At 45.1% G+C, this 7296-nt stretch overlaps 1 long non-coding RNA gene across 1 annotated transcript; it reads left to right on the top strand.

Moving 5' to 3' along the window:
• Window positions 1-17: 17 nt before the first annotated feature.
• Window positions 18-7028, top strand: LOC129408597 (uncharacterized). The gene is made up of 3 exons (XR_008632026.1): window positions 18-75; window positions 1464-1550; window positions 6514-7028. It is a non-coding gene; the product is annotated as an uncharacterized LOC129408597 (long non-coding RNA).
• The last annotated feature ends 268 nt before the right edge of the window (window positions 7029-7296 follow it).

The following is a 7296-nucleotide window of genomic DNA, read 5'->3' as shown; positions in this document are numbered from 1 at the left end:
GCCTGTTCCATCTTCTCAGAGTCTCAGAGAGGAGAACTGATCGGCTCTGACCACGACTTCAACACCATCCTCAAAGTAACGCCACAAAACATGTTCAAAACACGCTTAAAACACACTTAAAACATGCTTAAAACATGCTTAAAACATGCTTAAAAAAATCACAGAACAAAACTGTATTTCCAACAGTCTTCCAACACCTAAAACACACTAAAACAACACTAAAACACAACTAAAACATTCACAAAATGTACACACCTCGGTGAAAACATGTTCCTCACCGTCCTCAAACCAATAACACTATAACACTGAGCTTAAACATGCTTAAAACACACTCAAAACACGCTTAAAACATGCTTAAAACACCCTTAAAACACGCTTAAAACACACTCAACACACACTCAAAACACACTTAAAACACGCTTAAAACACACTAAAAACACCCTTAAAACACAATAAAACACCCTTAAAACACGCTTAAAACACACTTAAAACACACTTAATAAAACACCCTTAAAACACGCTTAAAACACACACTTAAAACACACTAAAACACACTTAAAACACGCTTAAAACACACTCAAAACACACTTAAAACATGCTTAAAACATGAACAAATCTCATTGAAAACCTGTCCTTCCACACAGTCTGAAAGTAACACCTAAAACACATTAAAAACACACACTATAAACGTACTAAAACATTCACAAAATGTACACACCTCAGTGAAAACATGTTCCTCACCGTCCTCAAACCAATAACACTTTAACACCGAGCTAAAACATGCTTAAAACACACTCAAAACACGCTTAAAACATGCTTAAAACACCCTTAAAACACGCTTAAAACACACTCAAAACACACTTAAAACACGCTTAAAACACACTCAAAACACACTTAAAACACGCTTAAAACACACTTAAAACACAATAAAACACCCTTAAAACACGCTTAAAACACACTTAAAACACAATAAAACACCCTGCTTAAAACACACTTAAAACACGCTTAAAACACTTAAAACACACTTAAAACACGCTTAAAAACATGCTTAAAACACACTTAAAACACACTTAAAACACACTAAAACACACTTAAAACACGCTTAAAACACACTCAAAACACACTTAAAACACACTTAAAACACTTAAAACATTTAAAACAAAACACACTTAAAAACAAAAACACTTAAAAACACACTTAAAACACTAAAACACACTTAAAACACGCTTAAAACACACACTTAAAACATTGAAAACATGAACAAATCTCATTGAAAACCTGTCCTTCCACACAAAAGTAACACTACCTAAAACACATTAAAAACACACACTATAAACGTACTAACCCTTGAAAACATGTTCCTCACCCTCCTCAAACCAATAACACTTTAACACCGAGCTTAAACATGCTGTGTGTGGCATTAAACCTCTCTCTCTCTCTCTTGCGTTTGTTCTTGTTTTCAGCACATAAACGAGTTGACCATGAAGCTGGACCTCCAGTCGATTCTGCGTGGAGCTGAGGCCATCTACCTGCAGCTGCTCTCCTGCAAAGTACGTCCCACTTTCATTCTCTTTAAACGCGCAGACTCTTTTATATTTGGTTTATTTTCAAGTGCTCGGCCGTGAACTGTTTTTCCGTGAAAGCTCTTTAATGAATGTGCAGGAACATTTTGAGCTTTAGATTCTTTTGTTCACGATCATCTTAAAAAGGACCAACACAATAAAATCTGAATCACCGCTGACAAACCAAGTACCACTTAGAGATTTATTCATGTGGTTCCTCCAGTGTTTCCGGTTTAAAAGATCTCAAAGCTTTAGATTTCTGCAGTAAAATTTGAGGACATAGGGCCAGAAGCTCAGGGGCAGGGGCAGGTCTGTTCTGGTGTAGCTCTTTCTCTTTTTGTCGATCCTCTTTGGAGTTTCACGTTTCTCAAAGCAGAGAATCTCTTTGTTCTTGTTTAGTTTGACCCGTTTTTTTTCCTCGTGGCGTCGCCTCTGGGCTTCTGCACTCCGAGGACGTGTTCACACCTGTCCCTGTCGGGTCCTGGTGTGAGCCCGGTCTAGTCCTGATGATAGACTTAAGACGATTTCACACCGTTAGTTTGATTATTTGTTCCACTCCAGACAATAAAATAGTTCTTCTGACGTGTCTAGACTCCAGTGTGGACCTGTCACACCTGCAAACTCACCAAAACTGGTCCAATTGTCGTATGTCCAAGACGGACACGGACCACTTTTTTTTTTTTTTTTTTTGAGTCTCGGTTGTTTGATTTAGTGCAGATCCAAGAGCGAGTGAAGCTTTCACACCAAAGAAAACAAACCAGACTGAGAGCTTCTGGTTATAAAGGAACGTTTGGTGCAACAACTGCGTTTGGTGTGAAAGAACCCTCAGTTTGGTTCTGGTTTAGTCCTGGTTTAGTCCTGGTTTTGGTTCAGTTATGTCCTGATGTTGATGACATTTTCATTTGATTCATTTTGATCCAGTCTAAAGTAGGGACGAGCATTCGATGAAATTTTCTTAATAGATCGTCGGAAGCATTAACGATCGATTATCGATTATCGATTAATCATTAACGTTTTTATATAAAAATGATCATCATTATTATTACTATCTGCACTAATTTGCATAAATAAATTCAACTTTACGACATATAAACATAACGACTCTAGATCCACATCAGCTGTTTGACATTATAATGTGTTTAATTCAGTTTTGTTCAAATCTCACAGAAACAAAACTTAAAACCACATCACTAATTTACATAAACTAAGTGAAGATAAAACTCCAGCTCTTGTGTCGCTGATGTGGTTCAACTTGTGTTGGATTAAAAGACATGACTCAGGTGAATACAGGTCAGTGTGACCAGATTTGTGTTTTGTCAAAACCAGGACAGCGTACGGGGGGAGGGGGGCGGGGCCTCGTCATCCACATTGAGCGACTCTCACCTGGAAAAACTTTTTCCCACTGGACACAGAAACATATGTGCTGCTTTATCCACTGTGCACATGGACAAGTCATCGTTGCACATCGTTCGCATTTGCACTTCAGTACGTTGCAGACTGACCGACATGTACACACCTGTTAGGTCACGATACACACACCAACCTACATTCGGTTTGTCGATTAAAATGAACGTAATCGATGAAATTCTTAATGATTAATTATCGATTAATCGACTAATCATGCCCATCCCTAGTCTAAAGTCAGTATTTGTCCCAGTTTGTGGTTTAGTCCTGGTTTAAAACTCATGTGGGTCAGAACCGATGAATTCTTGTTGTTATTATTATTATTATTATTATTATGGCCATGATTGTGTCAAAGTCTGATCCTGTCAGATCTCAGAAGCTCAGAGCTCTGGGTCTTGGTCTGGGTCTTGGTCTGGGTCTTGGTCTGGGTGGTCTGGGTCGTGGTCTGGGTCTGGTCTGGTCTGGTCTGGTCTGGGTCTTGGTCTGGTCTTGGTCTGGTCTGGTCTGGGTCGTGGTCGGGTCGTGGTCTGGGTCTTGGTCTGGGTCGTGTCTGGTCTTGGGTCTGGTCTGGGTCTTGGTCTGGGTGGTCTGGTGGTCTGGGTCTTGGTCTGGTCTGGTCTGGGTTGTGGTCTGGGTCTTGGTCTGGGTCGTGGTCTGGGTCGTGGTCTGGGTCTTGGTCTGGGTCGTGGTCTGGGTCTGGGTCTGGGTCTGGTCTGGGTCTGGTCTGGTCTCTGGTCTGGGTCTGGGTCTGGGTCTGGTCTGGGTCTTGGTCTGGGTCTGGGTCTGGTCTGGTCTGGGTCTTGGTCTGGGTCGTCGGGTCTGGGTCTGGTCTTGGTCTGGTCGTGGTCTGGGTCTGGGTCTTGGTCTGGTCTGGGTCTGGGTCGGTCTGGGTCGTGGTCTGGGTCTTGGTCTGGGTCTTGGGTCTGGGTCGTGGGTCTGGGTCTTGGTCTGGGTCTTGGGTCGTGGTCTGGGTCTGGGTCTGGGTCTGGTCTGGGTCTTGGTCTGGGTCTGGTCTGGGTCGTGGGTCTGGGTCTGGGGGTCTGGGTCTGGGTCTGGGTCTGGGTCTGGGTCGTGGTCTGGGTCTTGGTCTGGGTCGTGGTCTGGGTCTTGGTCTGGGTCGTGTCTGGTCTGGTCGTGTCGTTGGTCTGGGTCTGGGTCTGGGTCTTGGGTCTTGGTCTGGGTCGTGGTCTGGTCTGGTCGTGGTCTCTGGGTCTGGTGGTCTGGGTCGTTGGTCGGGTCTGGGTCTTGGTCTGGGTCGTGGTCTGGGTCGTGGTCTGGGTCGTTGGTCTGGGTCTTGGTCTGGGTGTGGTCTGGGTCTGGTCTGGGTCTGGTCTGGGTCTGGGTCTGGGTCGTGTCTGGGTCTGGGTCTGGGTCTGGGGTCTTGGTCTGGGTCTGGGTCTGGTCTGGGTCTGGGTCTGGGTCTGGGTCTGGGGTCTGGTCGTGGTCTGGGTCTGGTGGTCTGGGTCTTGGTCTGGGTCTTGGTCTGGGTCGGGTCTGGGTCTGGGTCGTGGTCTGGGTCTGGTGGTCTGGTCTTGGTCTGGGTCGTGGGTCTGGTCTTGGTCTGGGTCTGGGGGTCTGGTCTGGTCTTGGTCTGGTCGTGGTCTGGTCTGTCTGGGTCTTGGTCTGGGTCGTGGTCTGGGTCTGGGTCGTGGTCGTGGTCTGGGTCTTGGTCTGGGTCTTGGTCTGGGTCTTGGTCTGGGCTGTGGTCTGGGTCGTGGTCTGGGTCTGGGTCTTGGTCTGGGTCGTGGTCGGTCGTGGTCTGGGTCTTGGTCTGGTCTGGTCTGGGTCTGGGTCTTGGTCTTGGGTCGTGGTCTGGGTCTGTGGTCTGTCTTGGTCTGGGTCGTGGTCTGGGTCTGGGTCTTGGTCTGGACTTCGATGGGAGACTCTGGGAAAATCAGGAGCCTTAGGAGGCGTCAGCGGCAAAAAACTGCCGTTGTGTTCTTAGGCAAAACACTTCACCCACACTGTGTAGTGTGAAAGTGGAGTGTGTGAGTGTTGGTCAGAGGGACCAATGGTGCAGATTGGCAGCCTCGCTGCTGTCAGTCTGCCCCAGGGCGGCTGTGGCTACAGTAAGAGTTTACCACCACTGAGTGGAGAGAAGGAACAGTGATCTGTAAAACACTTTGGGCATCTGGAAAAGTCCTGTATAAATGCAGTGATTAATTAATTTAAAATATATATCATCTAGAAGTCGATCTTTATTTCATTCAAATGTATTTGAAAAGTTTTACAGTTTACATCAGAAATGATCCTTTGACAAATCAGCTGCTGAAACTGTCACTGTCTGTTCTAAAACACTTCACTCTTCAAACGTCTTCATACTTGTTGATGTTGGCTTCTTCTGCAGCCACAGTCGCCCTGGGGCAGAACACACAGAACTCACAGAACACACAAACACACACACACAGAACACACAGAACACACAAAACACACAGAACCCACAGAACACACAGAACACACAGAACACACACAAAACACACAGAACCCACAGAACACACACAGAACACACAAAAACACACACAAACACACACAAAACACACACAGAACACACAAAACACACAAAACACACAGAACACACAGAACACACAGAACACACAGAACACACAAAACACACAGAACACACAGAACACACAGAACACACAGAACACACCGAACACACAGAACCCACAGAACACACAAAACACACAGAACACACAGAACACACAGAACACACACAGAACACACACACAAAACACACAAACACAGAACACAGAACACACAGAACACACAGAACACACACAGAACACACAGAACACACAGAACACACAAAACACACAGAACACACAAAACACACACACAGAACACACAGAACACACAGAACACACAAAACACACACAGAACACACAAACAAAACACACACAAAACACACAGAACACACAGAACACACAAAACACACCGAACACACCGAACACACAGAACACACAGAACACACACACAGAAACACAGAACCACACAGAAACACACAGAACACACAGAACACACAGAACACACAAAACACACAGAACACACAGAACACACAGAACACACACACAAAACACACAGAACACACAAAACACACAAGAACACACAAACACACACACACACAGAACACACAGAACACACAGAACACAGAACACAGAACACACAGAACACACAGAACACACAGAACACAAAAGAACAACCACAGAACACACAAAAACACACAGAACACACACAGAACACACAGAACACACAGAACTCAAAGAACCCACAGAACACATAGAACACAAAAACACACAACAAAAAACACACAAAACACACACAAAACACACAGAACCCACAGAACACACACAAAACACACAGAACCACACAGAACACACACTCACATGTGGCGGCCAAGATGAGAACTAAAACTGAAGAATTGTTTTGTACCTTCTAATGTTTCATTCTCTTCCTCTCTTTTACCCCTTTTCTCTCTCTCCCTCTTCTACACCTTCTTCTCCTCTTTTCTCCCCCCCTCCTTCTCTCTCTCTCTCTCTCTTTGTTTCAGGAGTTGCCGGTGAGAGTTCAGGAGGTGCTCGGTTTGTGTGTCCGTGCCCCGAGCTCCGACAGCAGCCCCGACTCCCAGAGCAGCGAGAGCGAGCGCCTCCTCCAACAACAATAACCCTCCATCCCGCCCCCGATACGGATACTCCGCAGTGAGAGGGGGGGTTCTACACGTGCCTCTACGGCGGAACGTTCAGCAGATACTACGCATCACAGAAACCCGTCAAAAACACGTGAAGAAGAGTCTGAAAACTGAAAAAAGCAGATACAAAACGGATTTAAACCACACATTTTCAGCTGCTGGACTTTCTGCCATAGACATACATGCGGAACACGTCACTGCGAAGCATCGAGATCAAAAAAACAAACAAAAAAACTCCCCGAACCCGAGACCTGAAGTGCAATCACTAATAATAAAAAAAAATTAATACTAACGGTTTGAAAAAAAAAAATAAACTGATTCAAAACGGTGGAAAAGAAACGAAAAGACGGTTTGAGTTCACGACATCGGAACATTCTAGAAACCACAGGTGCGGCAAGGTGCGGCAAAGCGGCAGGTGAGTCAACTGTTTAAAAGTTTACGCCCTCGTCGGAAAACGCCTCTTTGCTTTGGAACGTTACCTGACGAATTTCCATTCAATCGAATATTACACCGTTTGAAGTAGATCTTCGAAAAGTCGCTCAAATGGCGGCAGTCGACGGGAAGCGGAAACCCGTCGCCGTCGTTCTTTTTATTTATTTAATCGGGCACGTTTTACAGGTTTTTTTGTGATTTAAAGCTCTGTTC

This window comes from Boleophthalmus pectinirostris, unplaced genomic scaffold (assembly GCF_026225935.1).
Source record: "Boleophthalmus pectinirostris isolate CB_2022bp ecotype Guang Dong unplaced genomic scaffold, ASM2622593v1 HiC_scaffold_17, whole genome shotgun sequence".
Classification (NCBI taxonomy): Eukaryota; Metazoa; Chordata; class Actinopteri; order Gobiiformes; family Gobiidae; genus Boleophthalmus; species Boleophthalmus pectinirostris.
Note: the sequence above shows the minus strand (reverse complement) of the source record. Positions and strands in the feature narration are given on the sequence as shown.